The 24044-nt window shown below is 43.6% G+C and overlaps 1 pseudogene; it reads left to right on the top strand.

The window, feature by feature from the left end:
• The first annotated feature begins 8886 nt into the window (after positions 1-8886).
• Positions 8887-22906, top strand: LOC101036395 (protein SET pseudogene; annotated as a pseudogene).
• Positions 22907-24044: the final 1138 nt, after the last annotated feature.

The raw sequence follows: 24044 nt of genomic DNA, 5'->3' as shown, positions 1-24044 counted from the left end.
CCCCGTCTCTACTAAAAATACAAAAAAAAAAAAAATTAGCTGGGCACAGTGGCAGGTGCCTGTAATCCCAGCTACTCAGAAGGCTGAGACAGAAGAATCCCTTGAATCTGGGATGTGAAGGTTGCAGTAAGCTGAGACAGCACCACTGCACTGCAGCCTGGGTGACAGCATGAGGAAAAAAAAAAAAAAAACAGAAAGAAGTTGAGTCCAACTTAAGGAAAAACAGAGGTTTATTAGGCTGGCAGATAAGAAGTAAAAATGGAGAAAGGATAAGAATCCTGGAAAATTAGGAAGGTATTTTTAGAAATCATAGTAAAAGAATATGAGATTTCAGACATAAAAAGATTAGATTATTTAAATTCTCCGGTCTCTCCATTTTTTAAAAAACACATCTCATGAGCAGTAACACCCTTCTTTTAAAAATCCCTAGAAATAACAACAGATACAGAAATTGTAACCATATTATCTAACAAGCTCAACCCAAGAGTTTACCACTATCACTTTAATATTTATTAAATGAGGAAAGTAGTTTTGCTGCCCTCTTGAGAGCTCCAAGAGGCCCCCAGGACTCTTTAGGTATCCTTTAAAAAGCAGACACTCTTCTGCTCACTTTAAGTTGCAAAATACAGTCCAAATATGGAAATTAGCATCTCCAGTTTTTTTGATAAGAATTATAATCTAAAGTTAATTTAGAATAAAATCTTCTTCACTCCTGCAGTTAGAGCCAACTTCAGGTCGGCCTCCCCACACCTGGAAGATGGGATGTGATGAGTATCTTTTCTCTGTTTTTTTTCTCCCTCATACTTCTTGTCCCTTGAGTGTTGAGGCACGCACAGGACAGACAAAAGGAAAGGGGGCACAGAGAATTCTTCTGTGACTGATATCACTCTGGGATGACAGCATCCTCTCTAGGCTTGCAAGTGTTTAAAGTGGATTCTCTCGAAGGTGTATTTTTAGGTTCTTAGGTTTGTGTTTACTCAACTGCCTGTGCTGTGATGAAATCCTTTTCCTCAGCGGCCATTGCTTCTTCTGTAGATTCTCTCAGTCCACTCACACAGACCATCTCTTGGGGCTGAGAGAGAACCTCCTTGACCTTTGACAGAATCTCTCCCAGGCTGGAGCACTTTTTTTTTCTTTTTTGAGGCAGAGCCTGGCTCTGTCATCCACGCTGAAGTGCAGTGGTGTGATCTTGGCTCACTGCAACCTCGGCTTCCTGGGTTCAAGCAATCCTCCTTCCTCAGCCTCCTGAGTAGCTGGGATTACAAGCGTGAACCAACATGCCCAGCTAATTTTTGCATTCTTTTTTTTTTTTTTTTTGAGACAGAGTGTCGCTCTTGTTACCCAGGCTGGAGTGCAATGGCGTGATCTCGGCTCACCGCAACCTCCGCCTCCTGGGCTCAGGCAATTCTCCTGCCTCAGCCTCCTGAGTAGCTGGGATTACAGGCACGAGCCACCATGCCCAGCTAATTTTTTGTATTTTTAGTAGAGACGGGGTTTCACCACGTTGACCAGGATGGTCTCGATCTCTCGACCTCGTGATCCACCCGCCTCGGCCTCCCAAAGTGCTGGGATTACAGGCTTGAGCCACCGCGCCCGGCCTAATTTTTGCATTCTTAGTAGAGACGAGGTTTCAGCAGGTTGGCCAGGCTGGTCTCTAAATCCTGACCTCAAGTGATTTGCTGGGATTACATTCCCGAAACACTGTCTGCAGCCACCGGAGCACTTTTTAAATGACCCTTGGCTAATAAACCTCCCAAGGGCTCCACACCTCATTCCTGATAGTCATGTACTTTCGGCTTCTGTCAGAGGGGAATGTAGTTACTTCTCAAAGCAGAAGCATCTCTGCTCTACCTCCTTAGCCAGTTGCTGTAGGTTCTCATCTTTCAATTCCTCAGGCCTATCAAATACCAAGCCACCATTTAGTGTTGTTATGAAGGAACCTGAGGGTGAGTAAAGAAAAGGAATTTATTTGGCTCACAGTTCTGCTGGCTAGAACATTGGGCATCTGGCAAAAGCCTCAGACCACTTCCACTCATGGCGGAAGGTGAAGGGGAGCTGGCACTGTAGAGATCACACAGATAGAGAAGGAAGAGAGAGGGCAGGGTGAGGAGGGAGCAGGGTGTGGTGCCAGGTTCATTTTAACAACCGGCTCTTATTGGAAACAATACAATGAGGACTCACTTATTACCATGAGGATGACACCAAGACATTCATGAGGGATCCTCCCCATGACCAAAACGTCTCCCATTAGGCCCCATCTCTAACATTGAGTATAAAATTTTAGTACAAGGTTTGGGGGGGTTCAAATAACCAAACTGTAGCGATATTCATAGCAACATTATTCATGACAGCCAAGAACTGGAAAAAAATCCAAATCCATCAGTTGATGAATAGATAAACAAGAATGGTAAATTCATACTGAATACTACCCAGCAGTAAACAGGAGTGAATGACTGATACGGCCAATAACAAGGATGAACCTCAAATTATTATGCTAAGGTTGGACGTGGTGGCTCACGCCTGTAATCCCAGCACTTTGGGAGGCTGAGTGGGGTTAGGGGTTCCAGACTAGCCTGACCAAAATGGTGAAACATCATCTCTACTAAAAATACAAAAAATTAGCCAGATATTGTGGCACATGCCTGTAATCCCAGCTACTTCAGAGGCTGAGGCAGGAGAATCGCTTGAACCTGGGAGGTGGAAGTTGCAGTCAGCGGACATTGCAGCATTGTACTCCAGCCTGGGCAACAAGAGCGAAACTGTATCTCAAATAAAAATTCCCAACAGAATGAGAAAAAAATTTTGCAATCTACCCATCTGACAAAGGGCTAATATCCAGAATCGACAAATAACTTGAACAAATTTACAAGAAAAAAACCAAACAACCCCATCAAAAAGTGGGCAAAGGATATGAACAGACACTTCTCTAGGGAAGACATTTATGCAGCCAACAAACATATGAAAAAAAGCTCATCATCACTGGTCATTAGAGAAATGCAAATCAAAACGACAATGAGATACCATCTCACGCCAGTTAGAAAGGCATGAGACAACAGATGCTGGAGAGGATGTGGAGAGATAAAACACTTTTACACTGTTGGTGGGAGTGTAAATTAGTGCAACTATTGTGGAAGACAGTGTGGCAATTCCTCCAGGATCTAAAACTAGAAACACCATTTGACCCAGCAATCCCATTACTGGGTATATACCCAAAGGATTATAAATCATTCTATTATAAAGACACATGCACACATGTTTATTGCAGCATTGTTCACAATAGCAAAGATTTAGAACCAACCCAAATGCCCACCAATGATAGACTGGATAAAGAAAATGTGGCACATATACACCATGGAATACTATGCACCTATAATAAAGGATGAGTCCATGTCCCCTAGAAGGGACATGGATGAATCTGGAAACCATCATCCTCAGCAAACTGACACAAGAACAGAAAAACAAACACTGCATGTTCTCACTCATACACTTATGAGTTGAACAATGAGAACACATGGACACAGGGAGAGGAACATAACACACCAGGGCCTATTGGTGGGTGAGGGGGCTAGGGGAGGAATAGCAGGGGGTGGAAGGCTAGGGGAGGGATAGCATTAGGAGAAATACCTAATGTAGATGATATGGTGATGGATGCAGCAATCCACCATGGCATGTGTATATCTATGTAAGAAACCTGCATGTTCTGCACATGTACCCCAGTGTGGGGTACAAGCCCCAACCCTGTACATGGTTGCTCTTAGTCCCAGTGGTGAAGAGGGATTGAGAAAAGGAAATGAAGACAGAGACACAAGAGTAAAAGTTACAGCATGGGTCCAAGGGACCAACCCATGGGAACCTCGTTGGCCCTGAGCTCTGGGCTCCAAACACTTTTATTATGTGCATAATCTCATTGATATTATGGGCCTGGAAGGGGAGGATAAAGGAGTAGGTAAGATAGATAGCTGGGTGGAGAGCACTTGAGATCCTTCTAAGACATGCTAAACTGGCACTCTGAGTTTATCACTGATTGTTATCAGGGTGCAGCTGCATCAGAAGTAGAATGGATGAGGAGCCATGGGGTCTGACCACACCCAGTGCATCAAGGGGCTTTTATCTCCGAAGCACTGAGGACACAGAGCAATTAAAATCACTCTATATTCCGAGAACCTAGGCAGAGCCTGAGGCATTCCGTGATCTCTGCCCTGCAAGGCTTTTCTCCTTGCCAGCTCCCATCTGCAAAGACTCTCCCGGACCTTGTGAGCGGAGGTCTCCTCCCTTCTCAGAGATCTTTGCACAAGCCCTCTTTGTGAGCCCCTCATGCAGTCTCCATGTTGAAAAGGCATTCATGGGAACAGAGCAGTATTCCCTGCTCTGCAACCACCCCACAGTGTTCCCCAGTGTTACTGTGCTTTGCTGGTCTTTACCTTAGGCCTCTATGGCCCCCTGATTTCTTTTCTTTTCTTTTTTCTTTTTTTTTTTTTTTTTGAGACGGAGTTTCGCTCTTGTTACCCAGGCTGGAGTGCAATGGCGCGATCTCGGCTCACCGCAACCTCCGCCTCCTGGGTTCAGGCAATTCTCCTGCCTCAGCCTCCTGAGTAGCTGGGATTACAGGCACGCACCACCATGCCCAGCTAATTTTTTGTATTTTTAGTAGAGACGGGGTTTCACCATGTTGACCAGGATGGTCTCGATCTCTCGACCTCGTGATTCACCCGCCTCGGCCTTCCAAAGTGCTGGGATTACAGGCTTGAGCCACCGCGCCCAGCCCGGCCCCTGATTTCTAATTAACTGCATCAATAACATAGTTTGGTGTATAAATCTCAGTGTACTCTGAGGCAAGCAAGCTTACAATTATTTAGATCGAATTAACGTAGGTCTCCCCTTGGCCATCTTGACCCACACCCCAGAATTTAAAGTATAATAAAAACAGAAAAAAATTATTATGCTAAATGAGAGAAGCCAGACAGAAATGAGTATACACTGTACAACTGCACTTATATGAAATTTCTTGAAAAAGCAAAACTGTAGTGATGAAAAAAAATCAGTGTGTGCTGGCTGGGTGCAGTGGTTCACGCCTGTAATCCCAGCACTGTGGGAGGCGAAGTCAGGCAGATCACCTGAGGTCAGGATTTCGAGACCAGCCTGGCCAACATGGAGAAACCCCATCTTTACTAAAAATGCAAAATTAGGTGGGCGTGGTGGCAGGTGCCTGTAATCTCAGCTACTTAGGAGGTTTAGGCAGGAGAATCCATTGAACCTGGGAGGTGGAGGTTGTGGTGAGCCAAGATTGCGCGTCTGCGCTCCAGGCTGGGCAACAAGAGCAAAACTCCATCTCAGAAAAAAAAAAAAAAAAAAGAAAAGAAAAGAAAAAGAAAAAATAGAAAATCAGTGTGTGCTTAAGACTGAGGAGAAGGAAGATTGAAAACAGACACAAAGAAACTTTAGAGGACAACAGAAGAGTTCTAAAAGTGAAATGTAGTGACGGTTGTGCAACTGTATAAATGTAGTAAAAATTATTGAAGAATAATCCGCTTACAGTGAGTAAATTGTGCAACATATACGGCAACAAAACTGTGAAGAAACATAGAATCTACAACCCCTAAACAGTTAAAATAAAAATCAAATTAATAGACGCCAACTACTCTAACAAAAAGCAAAATAGGGAGAAAAATAAACAATGAAAGAAAAACACAGAGTAAATACAAAATAAAGTGGTAAGGCTGCTCGCGGTGGCTCACACCTGTAACCCCAGCACTTTGGGAGGCTGAAGCAGGCAGATCACTTGAGGCCAGGAATTTGAGACCAGTGTGTCCAATATGGTAAAACCCCATCTCTACTAATAATACAAAAATTAATGGGTGTAGTGGCATATGCCTGTAATCCAAGCTACTTTGGAGGCTGAGGCAGGATAATTGCTTGAACCCAAGAGGCAGAGGTTGCAGTGAGCCGAGGAGATCGTGCCATTGCATTCCAGCCTGAGTGACAGAGCAAAATTCTGTCTCAAAATAGGTGAATAAAGTGGTAACGTTTATCCACACTTACCACAACTGCAAACATTGTAAATAAGTATTTGCTGATTTAAAAACAATCTTTTTAAAAAATTAACTTTAGGCCGGGTGCGGTGGCTCATGCCTGTAATCCCAGCATTTTGGGAGGCTGAGGCGGGTGGATCACGAGGTCAAAAGATCGAGACCATCCTGGTCAACATGGTGAAACTCCGTCTCTACTAAAAATACAAAAAATCAGCTGGATATGGTGGCGCGTGTCTGTAATCCCAGCTACTCAGGAGGTTGAGGCAGGAGAATTGCCTGAACCCAGGAGGTGGAGGTTTGCGGTGAGCTGAGATCACGTCACTGCACTCCAGCCTGGGTAACAAGAGCAAAACTCCGTCTCAAAAAAAAAAAAAAGTTAACTTTATATTGAATTTTTAAGAGATCATTTTATTAAAAAACAACACAGATTGGAGCTCAAAAAGATGCCACAGCACAGAATGTGGCTTTGAGAATGGGCTGTTGGAATAATTGAAGGAAGTCAAGAAACTTCAAGATCAAGATTGACTATCAGGCCGGGTGTGAAGGCTCACACCTGTAATCCCAACACTTTGGTAGGCCTGGGCAGGAGGACTGCTTGAGTCCAGAGGTCAAGACCAGCATGGGCAACCTGGCAAAATCCTGGCTCTACAACAAATTTAAAAATTAGCTGGGTGTGGTGGCATGTGCCTATAGTTCCAGCTCTTCAGGTGACTGAGGCAGGAAGACTGATTGAGCCTAGTGGGGGTCAAGGCTGTCGTGAGCCAGATCATACCACTGCACTCCAGCCTGGGTGACAGAGCCAGACCTTGTCCGGAAGGAAGGGAGGGAGGGAGGGCCAGGAGTGGTGGTAAAGAAGGAGACCCAGGCATCTCAGATTAACTTCCCCTTTTCATTCCTAAAACTGTAAACTTCCCCTTTTCATTCCTAAAACTGTAAATCCAAGCCCTTTTCATATGTAATTCCTGAGACTGTAAACTGAAACCCTTTTCATATGTAATCACTAAGACTGCAAACTGAAACTCTTTTCATATGTTAAGCTATAAACCTAACATCTAAAGTATAAGCCTATATAAAGACGGAACCTTCCTTTGTTAAGGGAGCTTGGCTGTTAGGCAACTATGCCACCTTGCTCCTGGCCAAATATCCTCCTATATTCGGTGTCCAGAGATCTGTTTCCCACGGCTGCTCCTGCTACAGTGGCTCACGCTTGTAATCCTACAGGAGGCTGAGGCGGGTGGATCAACTAAGGTCGAGTTTGAGACCAGCCTAGCCAACATGGTGAAACTCCATCTCTACTAAAAATACAAAAAATTAGCCAGGTGTGGTAGCAGGCACCTGTAAGCCCAGCAACTCGGGAGGCTGAGACAGAAGAATTGGTTGAAAGCAGGAGGTGAAGGTTGCAGTGAGCTGAGATCATGCCGCTGCATTCCAGCCTGGGCAACAGAGCAAAAAACGCTGTCTCAAAAATAAATAAATATAATAAACAAATACCAAAAAAAAACAAAAACAAAAAACAAAACAAACAAAAAAAAAAACCCACACACAAGGAAGAAAGGAGGGAAGGGGGAGATTGAATATCAATATTGAAACTGTCTAGAATGATTACGAAATTCTGGATAGAGAGTAAGATTGAGGAGCATTTCCTGAGAGGTCAGGTAACGACAGTGCTGCTGAGTGTTGGAGAATGAAAGTGATTTTACATAGGAGAGAAAGAATAAAAGTCTAAAATTGACAAAAAGAAAGGAGATTGATGACATCTCCTCTATGGCCTTTGTTTCATGGGGTGTGAGAGGATGAACAACCTTTTCTCAATGGGTAGTAGACAAAGTGTGGTAAGAGAGCAGCCAGTGAAGACAAGAGCAGGGGGAGGCACATTCAGGGGAAAACTGAGATAGAGAATATGTAAGAGTTAGGTTTGTATCTGGTTGTATATGACAGAGTCACAATCTGGAGCAAATTAATCAAATAGGGAGTTTACTGACCTTATGAAATAAAAAGTCTAAGAATAAGCATTTCAGGGTTGGTACTGCAGTTTCCTGAGATCATCAGGGAAGCACCCTGCTTGCTTCCTGTGATACTGTTCTCAGATGTGGCTTTCAACTTTATGGTACCAAGATGGTTTCTGTAAAGCCAAGCATCATGTTCTAGTTATGGACAGGAAGAAAAGATGGAGAAAAGGTCAAAGTGTGTGTGGTGGCAGGCACATGTAGTCCCAGCTACTCAGGAGGCTGAAACAGGAGAATCACTGGAACTCAGGAAGCAGAGGTTGCAGTGAGCCAAGTTTGAGCCACTGCACTCCAGCCTGGATACTCTGTCAAAAAAAAAAAAAAAAAAAAAAAAAAAAAAAAAAAAAAAAAGGAAGGAAGGAAAGCGAAAATATATATGTATATATATGTGCAACAGAAATTGATTTGTCACATCTGGAGGCTGGAAGTCCAAGATCAAGGAACCAACATACTCAGTGTCTGGTGGGGACTTGCTTTCTGGTTTGTGGATGGCATCTTTTCACGTGTTCTCACATAGTGGAGACGGCTAGCTATCCAGCTCTTCTGAGGTCTATTTTATTTATTTATTTATTTTAGATTTGGGGTTTATATGTGCTAGTTTGTTACACAGTTATATTTCATGCTGCCGAGGTTTGGGCTTCTACTGATCTCGTCGCTCAAGTAGTGAACATAGTACCTGATAGTTAGCTTTTTAACCCTTGCACCCCTCCACCCCTACTCTTTTTTGGAGTCCCTAGCATCTGCTGTTTCTGTCTTTATGTCTGTGTGTACCACCTAATGTTTATCTCTCATATATAAGTGAGAACATGTGATACTTGGTATTCTGTTTCTGCATTAATTCCCTTATGATAATGGCCTCTAGGTGAGTCCATGTTGCTGCAAAGAACATGATTCCATTTTTTTCTTTTAGCTGCGAGATTCTAGATAGACAATTAACAGCCAGTGCCAGAGTATTCATTCATTATAATCTTGTGTTGTTCTAAAAAGTACTAAGGAGGTTTTACAAAGATGTTAACAGCACAGCAAAGTTTTTTTTAAGTATTAGAGATAAAGCAAAGAAGAAGGAAGAATAAAGTTATAAAACAAAGAAGAAAGTGAAATTTATTCACAAAATTAGCCTTTAGCTAACAGGCTATTCAAAGAGCAAAACACTCTAAAGGAAATGCAATGTTCTTGAGAAAAGGGTGTGTGTGTGTGTGTGTGTGTGTGTGTGTGTGTGTGTGTGTGTAGGGTGCTCCAAAACACATAGTTAAAAGGGATGAAGTGGGTAGGCAACCCCCATTTGGAGAGGGAATTACTGAGGAGAAAGTACAAAGAAGTCCTTTAAAAGGTAGGGGCCAGGTGTGGTGGTTCACCCCTGTAATCCCAGCACTTTGGGAGGCCAGGGCAGGTGGATCACCTGAGGTCAGGAGTTCAAGACCAGCCTGACCAAAATGGAGATACCCAGTCTCTACTAAAAATATAAAATTAGCTGAATGTGATGGTGCATGCCTGTAATCCCAGCTACTTGGGAGGCTGAAGCAGGAGAATCACCTGAACCCAGGAAGTGGAGGTTGAAGTGAGCCAAGATAGTGCCATTGCACTCCAGCCTGGACAAGAGCGAAACTCTGTCTGAAAAAAACAGATAGGATAGGCTGGATGGGGTGGCTTACAACTGTAATCACAGCACATTGGGAGTCCAAGGCAGATGAATCTCTTGAGTTCAGGAGTTTGAGGCCAGCCTGGGCAAGGTGAAACCCCATCTTTTTAAAAAAAAATTTTTTTAATTTATTTTTTATTTTATTTTATTTTTTTGAGAAAAAAATTAAAAAATAAAAATGAAAATGAGACTCTCCTGGCCGGGCACAGTGGCTCACGCCTGTAACCCCAGCACTTTGGGAGGCCAAGAAATGGAAGATCAGTGCTCTCCCAGCAGGTGACTTTCAGGATCTGAAGAAGTGACTGGCCTCCAGCACCTGCTTCATCCTGCGCGCTCTCTCCTGTCGCCCCTCGCAGCAGCAGCCGCCGCTCCCGCCGCCACCGGAAAGAGGTCAGAGACGCCACGAGGTCGCTACCACCGCCATGCCCAAGAATAAAGTATTCTACTCACTCACTCATTCAACAAATATTGAGCATCTACTATGTGTTCTTACTGGGCGTGGAGAACCAAACAAAACTAAAAGCTCCGGATTCAACAAGCTCATCTTTCTAGAGAGGCAAACAGGAGTCGGGCGCCGGTGGCTCATGCCTGTAATCCCAGCACTTTGGGAGGTCGAGGTGGGCGGATCACGAGGTCAAGAGATTGAGACCATCCTGGCCAACATGGTGAAACCCCGTCTCTACTAAAAATACAAAAATTAGTCGGATGTATTGGCACGTGCCTGTGGTCCCAGCTCCTTGGGAGGTTGAGGCGGAAGAATCGCTTGAACCCAGGAGGCGGAGGTTGCAGTGAGTTGAGATTGCGCCACTGCACTCCAGCCTGGCGACACAGCAAGACTCCGTCTCAAAAAGAAAAAAACAAAAAACAAACAACGGGAGGAAAACAGGAGAAAAAAAAAGTAGCGGATGATATGGAAGACGGTATCTTTTTACACGGAAACAACTAGCTAAACCTTGGGATCAAAATCCTGAACATTCAAATGGAAATTACAGTGAAGATGAACAAAAGGGAAAGCAGAAATAGAGAGGAGGAGAAGAAGAAGCTGGTGGAAAGAGCAAGAAAAAGAAGAGGAAATCGAAAAGGAGCTGGACAATGAACTGGGGGAAAAAAAATGGAAAATGAGAAACAGAAACAGTATCCCAAGACAAGATTAGTCAGCAAATCCCTCATGGACACTCTCTGGGCAAAGTTTAAGTTAAATAGGTGCCCCACAATACAAGAGAGTCTATCACTTAGATACTATGTGTAAGTGCTAGGTGCTTTTTTTTTTTTTTTTTTTGAGGCAAAGTCACCCAGGCTGAGTGCAGTGATGTGATCTCAGCTCACTGCAACCCCCGCATTCCAGGTTCAAAAGATTTTCCTGCCTCAGCCTCCCAGGCAGCTGGTACTACAGGTGCACGTCCACACCCCCAGCTAATAAGGCACTTTTTCTAAAGGCTGTACATATATTAAGTGGTTTAACCCTCATAATAATTCTGTAAGTATATATTATTATTAGTCCCATTTTATAGATGTGAAAGCTGAGGCATGGGTTAAGTAATTGCCCAAAGTTACACAGCTAATAAGTTTCAGAGCCAGAATTTGAATAATTCTGGCAATCTGATGAGAAAGATCCCTTGCTTGGCCAAACTTTAATCAGGCTTCTTAACCTTCTGCTAGGCCCATTTGTCCACTTTTTTTTTTTTCTTTTTTACATGGAGTCTTGCTTTGTAACCCAGGCTGGAGTGCAGGGGCTCGATCTTATCTCATTGCAACCTTCGCCTCCTTGGTTCAAGTGATTCTCCTGTCTCAGCCTCCCCAGTAGCTGGGACTACAGGTGCACGCCACTACACCAGACTAATTTTTGTATTTTTAGTAGCGACGGGGTTTCACCATGTTGGCCAGGCTGGTCTTGAACTCCAGACCTCATGATCCGCTTGCCTCAGCCTCCCAAAGTGCTGGGATTACAGGTATGAGCCACCGCGCCCAGCCTCATTTGTCCACTTTACAGTGAAATCTAGTTTTAGCAAAGAACCCTGCTGAGTGAATTTAGCAAGAACCACCCTCATCCATGATATCTGATCATCTTTAGTATCGGATTAGGTTCTTCATCCTCCCCATTTCCTAAGTGATATCTGGCCACCCTGGACTGTCTTTGGCAAAAATCCTGTTAGTTTGCTTTAGTCAGAATCCTCCTTACTCCTGATGTTTCCTCTTTTTTCTTTCTTTCTTTTTCTTTCTTTTTTTTTTTTTTTTTTTGAGACGAATTCTTGCTCTGTCACCAGGCTGGAGTGCAGTGGCACAATCTTGGCTCACTGCAACCTCCACCTCCCGGGTTCAAGCGATTCTTCCACCTCAGCCTCCCGAGTAACTGGGACCACAGGCTCATGCCACCATGCTCGGCTAATTTTTTTTTTTTTTTTGTATTTTTAGTAGAGACGGGGTTTCACCGTGTTGGCCAGGATAGTTGAGACAAAGCCTCGCTCTGTCACCCAGATCTTGATCTCTCAACCTCGTGATCCGCCCACCTTGGCCTCCCAAACTGCTGGGATTAGAGGCGTGAGCCACCACACCAGGCCCCTCTTTGCAATTTTCTATCCACTGACCCCTACCCTGCACCTTGGCTGTAAATTCCCACTGGTCCATGCTGCCCTGATGTTTCCTCTTTGCAATTTTCTATCCACTGACCCCCACCCCCCGGCCTGCTTCTTGGCTATAAATTCCCACTGGTCCATTCTGTTATTGGAATTGAGCCCAATCTCTCTTTTCCACTGCAAGACCTCGTGGTGGTGGTTCCTCTGCCTATCACAGTGGTCCTGAATAAAATCTTCCTTACTGTGCTTTAACAGGTATTATTGAGTCATTTTCTTTCTTTTTTTCTTTCTTTCCTTTTCTTTTCTTTCTTTCTTTTTTTTTGACGGAATTCCACTCTTGTTACCCAGGCTGGAGTGCAATGGCCCAAGCTCAGCTCACCACAACCTCCGCCTCCTGGGTTCAAGCAATTCTCCTGCCTCAGCCTCCCGAATAGCTGGGACTACAGGTGTGCGCCACCATGCCCAGCTAATTTTTGTATTTTTAGTAGAGATGGGGTTTCACCATGTTGACCAGGATGGTCTCGATCTCTTGACCTTGTGATCCACCCGCCTTGGCCTCCCAAAGCGCTGGGATTATAGGCGTGAGCCACCGCGCCCGGCCCTTCTTTCTTTTTTTCTTTCATTTTTTTAGAGACGGGGTCTCTCTATGTTGCCCAGGCTGGAGTGCCCTGGCTATTCACAGATGCAATCCCACTACTGATCAGCACGGGAGTTTTGACCTGCTCTGTTTCCAACCTAGGCCGGTTGACCCCTCCTTAGGCAACCTGGTGGTCTCCCGATCCCAGGCGGTCACCATATTGATGCTGAACTTAGTGCCGACACCCAATCAGAAGAGTGCACTACAACCCAGAACTCCTGGGCTCAAGTGATCCTCCCACCTCAGCCTCCCGAGTAGCTGGGACTACAGGCATGTACCATGCCCAGCTAATTTTTTCTTTTCACACTGGCTATAGATAATATCCCAACCACTGTCTTTTGCTTCTTAACAAATTTATCCATATTGAAAATTTTAAATATATTTATTCCTGGCCAGGCACAGTGGCTCACACCTGTAATCCCAGCACTCTGGGAGGCTGAGGCCAATGGATCATTTCAGGTCAGGAGTTCAAGACCAGCCTGACCAACATGATGAAATCCCATCTCTTCTAAAGAGAAATTAGCTAGGCATGGTGGTACATGCCTGTAATCTTGACTACTCAAAAAGGCTGAGGCAAGAGAATTGCTTGAACCCTGAACCCAGCAGGCAGAGGTTGCAGTGAACCAAAATCACGCCACTGCACTCCAGCCAGGGTGAAAGAGAGAGACTCCGTCTCAAAAAATAAAAATATTATATATAAATATATATTTAATCCTTTTAATATTAAGTAAGAACAGGTGTGGTGGCTCATACCTGTAATCTCAACTGTTTGGGAAGCTGAAGCAGGAGGATCACTTGAACCCAGGAATTGAAGGCTCTATCTCTACAAAAAATAAAAAACTCAAAAATTTAAAAGAAATGTTAAGTAACATATAACATGTAAAATATCTTTTTTTTTTTTTTTTTTTTTGAGACGGAGTTTTGCTCTTGTTACCCAGGCTGGAGTGCAATGGCGCGATCTCGGCTCACCGCAACCTCCACCTCCTGGGCTCAGGCAATTCTCCTGCCTCAGCCTCCTGAGTAGCTGGGATTACAGGCAGGTGCCACCATGCCCAGCTAATTTTTTGTATTTTTAGTAGAGACGGGGTTTCACCATGTTGACCAGGATGGTCTCGATCTCTTGACATCGTGATCCACCCGCCTCGGCCTCCCAAAGTGCTGGGATTACAGGCGTGAGCCACCGTGCCCAGCTACATGTAAAATATCTTAATTATGGCCAGGCGCGGTGGCTCACGCCTGTAATCCCAGCACTTTGGGAGGCTGAGGCGGGCGGATCACCTGAGGTCAGAAGTTCGAGACCAGCCTGACCAATATGGTGAAACCTCGTCTTTAAAAAAAATAAAAATAATAAAAATAAAAATAATTTAAAAATCTTAATTATATTACCTATGTGATAAGATTTATTTACTTCTAGAATGTACTAATGAAGTGTATTATCTGAATGGCAATGTGTTTATTACAAGAAATCTTTCAGGAATCACTGAAGTTTTATTTACATTACTGCAAAAACCAATGTTAGTTCAATCATTTTCTTTTGAAAATGTGTATGACAATAGATTGAACTTTCTCCTTAAATATCACTCTCCAAGATTATGTCTCAAGAAACTATTATTTTCACTATGGAGAAATCTGATATTGCAGCTGTGTTTGTGCTATTGGTAGAGAAATTTTAGGTGCTTAAAAATTTTTCAGACATGTTACAGTAGACTTTTCTGGGTCAAACATATTTATATAAGAATGTTTATCGGTGGCTCACGCCTGTAATCCCAGCACTTCGGGAGGCCGAGGCGGGTGGATCACGAGGTCGAGAGATCGAGACCATCCTGGTCAACATGGTGAAACCCCGTCTCTACTAAAAATACAAAAAAATTAGCTGGGCATGGTGGTGCGTGCCTGTAATCCCAGTTACTCAGGAGGCTGAGGCAGGAGAATTGTCTGAAGCCAGGAGGCGGAGGTTGCGGTGAGCCGAGATCACGCCATTGCACTCCAGCCTGGGTAACAACAGTGAAACTCCGTCTCAAAAAAAAAAAAAAATATGGCCTGAGGACTCTGTATTTCTATATTTGAGTCCTTGTGGATGAAAGGTAACCTAGCTTAATAGGCAGACAAGATTGCAAACTTAGGAGTATGTGCCTCTAACACTCACAGACTGCTAAGTGTTCAAACTGTGTTCAAAAAAGGCAAACGCCAACCTGTAACCAATCCAGCTGTTTCTGTACCTCACTGCCAATTTCTGTACATCATTTCCCTTTTTTGGTTTATAAATTTGTTCTGAACATGAGATATCCCTGAAGTCTCTCTGAATCTGCTGTGATTCTGGGGTCTGCCCAATTCACAAATCGTTCATTGTTCAATTAAACTTCTTTAAATTAAAAAAAAAAAAAGAATGTTTAAAATATATTTGACTTTATTAGAGGTTATTCTAAGTGTAACTACAATATTTATATTAGAGGTTATTCTAAGTGTAACTACAATATTTATATTTAAATTAATATATATATTTATAAATATATATATATTTTACATATTAAAAATATATATATATTTCTGCGCCCGGCCTAAAAAGCTGTTTTTTATAATAAATACCACATCATTAACTTACTTGGCTGTGGGACATGCACAGAGTTGCCTTCCCTTTTTAATATCTAAAGATGCAGATTTGCAAAGGCACTCAGAGGTAGTGATGCAGTATGACTTCAGATAAATAAGAATTTTGCTTTTGGGGACCCTCTCTGATTTTTAGAAGTATCAAACTCTGACCTTCTCAACAACTAATTCAACCACAGTATATTAAATGTTTGCATGTACTGAATAAGTTTTTCCACTGGCATCTTTTCCATTGGAATCCTACAAGCTCTGGCTGGGTGCATTGGCTCACATCTGTAATTCCACCACTTTGGGAGGCTGAGGCGGGTGAATCACGAGGTCAAGAGATTGAGACCATCTTGGCCAACATGATGAAGCCCTGTCTCTACTAAAAATACAAAAATTAGCCAGGTGTGGTGGCATGCACCTGTAGTCCCAGCTACTCAGGAGGCTGAGGCAGGAGAATTGCTTGAATTGTGGAGGCAGATGTTGCAGTGAGCTGAGATCACGCCACTGCATTCCAGCCTGGCAACAGAGCGAGACTCCATCTAAAACAAAAACCTAACAAAATTTACAAAGTATGATAGTATCTATGTCAAATATCCAGTATCCACTACAAGCCCAGCTCCTCCCTCTGTTAAAAAGAAACAAAATGGCCGGGCACGGTGGCTCAAGCCTGTAATCCCAGCACTTTGGGAGGCCGAGGTGGGTGGATCACGAGGTCAAGAGATCGAGACCATCCTGGTCAACATGGTGAAACCCCGTCTCTACTAAAAATACAAAAAATTAGCTGGGCATGGTGGCCCGTGCCTGTAATCCCAGCTACTCAGGAGGCTGAGGCAGGAGAATTGCCTGAACCCAGGAGGCGGAGGTTGTGGTGAGCCGAGATCATGCCATTGCACTCCAGCCTTGGTAACAAGAGCGAAATTCCATCTCAAAAAAAAAAAAAAAAAGAAAAAAGAAAAGAAAAGAAACAAAATAAAACAAAACACAAAAAAAGGAATCCTATAAGCTCTACAAGGATAAATAATCTTATCTCAGGGGCATATGTTACACTTTTTAAGTGGTACTAATAAAAACTAATAGAAATAAAATGTAATTGATAAAAAAATTGCAGACAGACAAAAGTGGAGGCAAGAAAGAATAGGAAGACTAAGGAGAAGAAATTAAGTGTATCAAATAGAAAATTAGCAGAAATGAGGAAAACTTGGAAAAAGTCGATGGAAAAGGCAATACTGATAGAAAACAAAAGGAGGAAAATATAAGAGAAAACAGAATAGGAGAAGGAAAGTGGAGGAAAACTTAACATGAAATAACAGGGTCAATAGAAACCTGAGCAGAATTTTGAGGAAGATCAGAAGGTAAAAATAACATGTTTTATTTTGTTATGCCAGTCAAAAACAAAAAGTTAAACAAAAAAATTTTTTAATTTTTATTTATTTATTTATTTATTTTTTTTTGAGACGGAGTTTGGCCCTTGTTACCCAGGCTGGAGTGCAATGGCGCGATCTCGGCTCACCGCAACCTCCGCCTCCTGGGTTCAGGCAATTCTCCTGCCTCAGCCTCCTGAGTAGCTGGGATTACAGGCACGCGCCACCATGCCCAGCTAATTTTTAGTAGAGACGGGGTTTCACCATGTTGACCAGGATGGTCTCAATCTCTCGACCTCGTGATCCACCCGCCTCGGCCTCCCAAAGTGCTGGGATTACAGGCTTGAGCCACCGCGCCCGGCTATTTTTATTTATTTTTATTTTTTTGAGATGGAGTCTCGCTCTGTTGCCCTGGCTGGAGGGCAGTCGTGCAATCTTAGCTTACTGGAACCTCTGCCTCCCGGCTTCAAGAGATACTCCTGCCTCAGCCTCCCGGATAGCTGGGACTTACAGCACACCACCACGTCCAGCTAATTTTTGTATTTTTTAGTAGAGACGGGGTGGTTTCACCATGTTAGAGACAGGTTGGTCTTTTTTTTTTTTTTTTTTTTTTGAGACAGAGTTTCCCTCTTGTTACCCAGGCTGGAGTGCAATGGCGCGATCTCGGCTCACGGCAACCTCCGCCTCCTGGGTTCGGGCAATTCTCCTGCCTCAGCCTCCTGAGTGGGTGGGATTACAGGCACGTGCCACCATGCCCAGCTAATTTTTTTTAGTATTTTTAGTAGAGACGGGGTTTCACTATGTTGACCAGGACGGTCTCGATCTCTTGACCTCGTGATCCACCCGCCTCAGCCTCCCAAAGTGCTGGGATTACAGGCTTGAGCCACCGCGCCCGGCCGGTCTTTTTTTTTTTTAACTTTCCTCCACTCCACCCTCACCAGGTTAGTCTTGAACTCCTGACCACAGATGATCCACCTGCTTCGGCCTCCCAAAGTGCTGGGATTACAGGCGTGTGCCAGCCCAACCAAAACAACATATTTTAAACAAAAGCTTTCTAACTAGAAAATAAAAATTACCCCCCGAGAATGGCAATATTGAATACTGAAATAGTTCTACGTATAAAATACTTGTTCTATTGTGTAGTAAGCAGATACCCTTTGCATCAAAGAAAAATCATCATATAGACCTCTAGGATTTTGGAGCAAATACATGTCCTTTTCTGCAAATAATCATTTGAGTTTTTCACAAACAGCTACCATCTGGCTATTTAACCCTAGAGACTGAATGCTTGACTATGGAACATCAAGTGGCAATGTTAACTGAGCTTTCCTTTATGAAATGGGTGCTACCTGGACTGCCACGCCATAAGGTTGGATACACATGGCAGCAATCTGTCATCAAGTGGGAATGGCATATGTCAGACTTATGCAGAAATGGAAAATAGGTAATTCCATGAAGAGTCCTTCAGCAGCAACTCTTCTTCTCTCAACTCACATATATTACTTTATAAGGAGTTTCCTACAATGATAGATTGAGGAGGAAAAATCCCAGGCCTGGTGTACAAATGGTTCTACATGATATGCTCTTACCAACCAGAGGTGGATGGTTACATCATTATAGTCCCAGTGAGAGGTGGCCCTGATGGACAGTAGTAAAGGGAAATTATCCTAATAAGCATAATTTAGAGCAACATGTTTGGTTGTCCACCTTGTCTGGACTGAAACATGGTCAGAAGTATGGATCAACAATGATTCATGGGCAGTTGCTAACATTTGGGCTGGATGATCAAGGAGTCAGAGAGGACAAGATTGGAAGATTGATACAAGAAGATCTAAGGAAGAGATATGTGGACGGACCTTATAGGATGGTTGAAATATTCCATGTGAATATATTTGGGTCCCACATAGATACTCACCAACCATTTGATAAGGAAACTTTTTTTTTTTTTTTTAAGACAGAGTTTCACTCTTGTTACCCAGGCTGGAGTGCAATGGCCCAATCTTAGCTCACCGCAACCTCCGCCTCCTGGGTTCAGGCAATTCTCCTGCCTCAGCCTCCTGAGTAGCTGGGATTACAGGCACGCGCCACCATGCCCAGCCAATTTTTTTTTTTTTTTTTTTTTTTTTTTTTGAGACGGAGTTTCGCTCTTGTTACCCAGGCTGGAGTGCAATGGCACGATCTCGGCTCACCGCAACCTCTGCCTCCTGGGTTCAGGCAATTCTCCTGCCTCAGCCTCCTGAGTAGCTGGGATTATAGGCATGCACCACCATGCCCAGCTAATTTTTTGTATTTTTAGTAGAGACGGGGTTTCACCATGTTGACCAGGATGGTCTCGATCTCTTGACCTCGTGATCCACCCGCCTCGGCCTCCCAAAGTGCTGGGATTACAGGTGTGAGCCACCGGGCAATAAGGAAACTTTTTATGATGAGATGAACAAAGTGACTCATTCTCTTGACATCAGCCAACCACTTTCCCTAGCCACCCTAGTGATTTTTCAATGGACCCATGTGCAAACTGATCATATTGTCCAGAACAGGGGCTCTGTATGGATTCAGCAATATGATCTTCTCACAAAGTCTTACCTTGTAGCCCAGTTACATTGCTACTGCTAACAATAATAACTAGCCAACAGCACAAACCAACACTGGGTCTCTTATTTGGCACCCTTCCTTGGAGAGACAAGTCAGCCAGCCACCTGGTGGTCAGTTGATTACATTGGATTGTTTCCCTAATGGAAGTGAACAGAGATCTTTTCACTGGAATAGACACATATTCTGGATATGGACTTGCCTTCTCTGCCTATAATGCTGGCACCACATACATGGACTCATAAAATACCTTATTGATTTTCCTTGTATTCTGCACAACAGTGCTTGTGATTATTTCACAGCAAAAGAAACGCAACAATGGGATTATGCCCAAAAAATTCACTGGTCATACCATGTATTCCTTCACCCAGAAATATTTGGCCTAGCAGAAGAGTATAATGGCCTACTGAAGACTCAGTTGGTTTACAGACAGTCCTGAAAGAATGCCATGCTATCTTCCAAGACGCAGTGTATGTTTTGAATCAGAGACCAACATGTGGTGCTATCTTTCCCACAGCCAGAATAAATACAGTATTCAAGAGATGAAAATGGGGCCAGGCACTATGGCTCATGGCTGCAATCCCAACACTTTGGGAGGCTGAGGCAGGAGGATCACTTGAGGTCAGGAGTTTGAGACCAGGCTGGCCAATATTGAGAAACCCCATCTCTACTGAAAATACAAAAACTAGCCAGGCATGGTGGTGCATGCTTGTAATCTCAGCTACACGGGAAGCTGAGGCAGGAGAATGGCTTGAACCAGGGAGGTGGAAGTTACAGTGACCCGTGATTGTGCCAGTGCACCCTAGTCTGGGCGACAGAGAAAGACTCCAAAAACACCACACAACACAACACAACAAAACAAAACAGATGGAAATGGGAGTGGTTCTTCTCACTATTATGGCTACTTGCAGAAATTTTGTTTTCCATCCCCATAGCATTGCATTCTACTAATCTGGAGGTCTTGATTCCCAGAATAGAAATGCTTTCATGAAAGGCCACAACACTGGTTCTATTGAATTGGAAGACGAAACTGCCATTTGGATATTTAGTACTCTTCATGCCACCAAACTAAAGATAAATAAGGATGAAAATGACTATGTCAAAGAAATGCAAATCAAGCCTCATCAGGAAGGAACTAAGCCTTGCTAAGGGCTTGACTGAAGTAAGGGAAAACAAGGAATGATTAGTGGGACACAGTTAAAGCTAACAACTGTGGTCCCATGACTACTTAGAGTAAGGAGGACATAGCAGCTACATATGTTTTCTTCATTGCTTGTGTGTGCATGTATGTGTGTGTATTTGTAAGTATGTACTATTATATTTTTCCTCTTTTTCCTTTTATTACTTTTTTGTTTTGTTTTGTTTTGAGACAGAGTTTCGCTCTTGTTACCCAGGCTGGAGTGCAATGGCGCGATCTCGGCTCACCGCAACCTCCGCCTCCTGGGTTCAGGCAATTCTCCTGCCTCAGCCTCCTGATTAGCTGGGATTACAGGCACGCGCCACCACGCCCAGCTAATTTTTTTTATTTTTAGTAGAGACGGGGTTTCACCATGTTGACCAGGATGGTCTCGATCTCTTGACCTCGTGATCCACCCGTCTCGGCCTCCCAAAGTGCTGGGATTACAGGCGTGAGCCACCGCGCCTGGCCCTTCCTTTTATTACTGAATAAAAGTTTTATTGGGTGGCCAGGCGCGGTGGCTCACGCCTGTAATCCCAGCACTTTGGGAGGCCGAGGCGGGTGGATCATGAGGTCAAGAGATCGAGACCATCCTGGTCAACATGGTGAAACCCCGTCTCTACTAAAAATACAAAAAATTAGCTGGGCGTGGTGGCGCGTGCCTGTAATCCCAGCTAATCAGGAGGCTGAGGCAGGAGAATTGCCTGAACCCAGGAGGCGGAGGTTGCGGTGAGCCGAGATCGCGCCATTGCACTCCAGCCTGGGTAACAAGAGCGAAACTCCGTCTCAAAAAAAAAAAAAAAAAGTTTTATTGGAGCTTAAAATACATTTAGTCTTTGGGTAGCAGAAATTCAGCTAAGACTGTGAATTTTTTTTCCTCCTGTGGTCCCAACTAATTGGGAGGCTGAGGTGGGAGGATTGGTGAAGTCTGGAAAGTTAAGGCTGCAGTGAGTCATAATTGTACCACTTCACTCCAGCCTGGGCTACAGAGCAAGACTCCAGCTCAAAAAAAAAAAAAAAAAAAAAAAAAAAAAGAGGGTTCTGTCTGCTTCCAGACGAGTGAGAAGACTTGTGCTCTGGTTCTCCGACTTCCCCAGTAGCATAGCCCCCAAATACCAGTCTCCCCTCCTTCCTTAAAAGAAGAAACTCGGTGGCTCAAGCCTGTAATCCCAGCACTTTGGGAGGCCGAGACGGGTGGATCACGAGGTCAAGAGATCGAGACCATCCTGGTCAACATGGTGAAACCCCGTCTCTACTAAAAATACAAAAAATTAGCTGGGCATGGTGGCTCGTGCCTGTAATCACAGCTACTCAGGAGGCTGAGGCAGGAGAATTGCCTGAACCCAGGAGGCGGAGGTTGCGGTGAGCCGAGATCGCGCCATTGCACTCCAGCCTGGGTAACAAGAGCGAAACTCCGTCTCAAAAAAAAAAAAAAAAAAAAAGAAGAAACTAAGACCACCTCCTGGTCTGGGACTGGAGGAGACATGGGCCCCTGCAGGTTTGCTGAAGAAGGGACAAAAACAACAGCAAGAAGCAATTGAACGCGTTGATGTAGTACAAAATGAAATACAGACTTAACGAACAAGCCAGTGAGGAGATTTTGAAAGTAGAACAGAAATATCACAAACTCCGCCAACCATTTTTTCAGAAGAGGTCAGAACTGATCACCAAAATCCCAAATTTTTGGGTAACAACATTTGTCAACCATCCACGAGTGTCTGCACTGCTTGGGGAGGAGGACGAAGAGGCACTGCATTGTATGGAGCAGAGTTGAAGTGACAGAATTTGAAGATATTAAATCAGGTTACAGAATAGATTTTTATTTTCGATGAAAATCCTTACTTTGAAAATAAAGTTCTCTCCAAAGAACTTCATCTGGATGAGAGTAGTGATCCATTTTCAAAGTCCACTGAAATCAAATGGAAATCTGGAAAGGATCTGACAAAATGTTCAAGTCAAATGCAGAATAGAGCCAACAGGAAGAGGCAGCATGAGGAACCAGACAGCTTCTTTACCTGGTTTACTGACCATTCTGATGCAGGTGCTGATGAGTCAGGAGATGTCATCAAAGATGATATTTGGCCAAACCCACTACAATACTACTTGGTTCCCAATATGAATGATGGAGAAGGAGAAGGAGAAGAAGAAGATGATGATGACGAAAAGGAGGAAGGATTAGAAGATATTGATGAAGGAGGGGATGAGGATGAAGGTGAAGAAGATGAAGATGATAATGAAGGGGAGGAAGGAGAAGAGGATGAAGGAGAAGATGACTAATAGAACACTGATGGATTCCAACCTTCCTTTTTAAAAATTTTCTCTGATTCCTGGAGCAAGTTGCAGTCTTTTTTTCCCCCTCTTGTGCTCAGTCACCCTGTTTTTGAGGTCTCTTTTCTCTATACCATGGTTCTCAACTTATTTTGAGGGAAATATCTTGAGCAGAATACAATGGAAAAAAGAGTCTCTACCTTTTCTGTTTGAAATTCATTTTTATCCCTTCCTGTCTGAACAAAAACTCTATGGAATCAACACCACCGAGCTCTGTGGGAAAAAAGAAAAACCTGCTCCCTTCGCTCTGCTGGAAGCTGAATGATGCTAGGCCCCCATGTAGCAGTGCATAGAATTCTAGCTTTTTTCCTCCTTTCTCTGGATATTAGGCTCAGAGAGTATACTGTGTCTCTATGTCAATATGGACAATTAGCATTTACCAACATGTTTCTGTCTACTTCCTCTTGTTTAAAAAAAGAAAAAAAAACTTAAAGAAATGGGATTATAGAAGATCAGCAAAGGGTGGGTTTGAGATGCTTGGGTAAGTTAAATGGGCATTTTGACAATGTGGCTTCTCCTTTGGCATGTTTAATTGTAACATTTGACAGACATCCTTGCAGCTTAAGATGACACTTTTAAAATAAATTATCTCCTAATGATGACTTGAGCCCTGCCACTTAATGGGAGAATCAGCAGAACCTGTAGGAACTTATTTGGAATTGACATTCTCTATTGTAATTTTGTTCCTGTTTATTTTTAAGTTTTCTTTTTGTTTCACTGGACAGGAAAGTTTATGCTCAGTTTTAAACATTAAAAGTGTGCAAATTGCTTTGTTACAATAAAACTAAATGTGTATACACACACACACACACACACACACACACAAAAGCAGGCGCGGTGCCTCACTCTTGTAATCCTGGCACTTTGGGATGCCAAGGCGGGTGGATCACCTGAAGTCAGGAATTCAAGTCCAGCTTGATTAACCTGGTGAAACTGTCTCTACTAAAAACACAAATAATTAGCCGGGCATGGTGGCGCATGCCTGTAATCCCAGCTACTCGGGAGGCTGAGGCAGGAGAATTGCCTGAACCCAGGAGGCGGAGGTTGCGGTGAGCCGAGATCGCGCCATTGCACTCCAGCCTGGGTAACAAGAGCGAAACTCCGTCTCAA

Source organism: Saimiri boliviensis, chromosome 7, assembly GCF_048565385.1.
Source record: "Saimiri boliviensis isolate mSaiBol1 chromosome 7, mSaiBol1.pri, whole genome shotgun sequence".
NCBI lineage: Eukaryota > Metazoa > Chordata > Mammalia > Primates > Cebidae > Saimiri > Saimiri boliviensis.
Note: the sequence above shows the minus strand (reverse complement) of the source record. Positions and strands in the feature narration are given on the sequence as shown.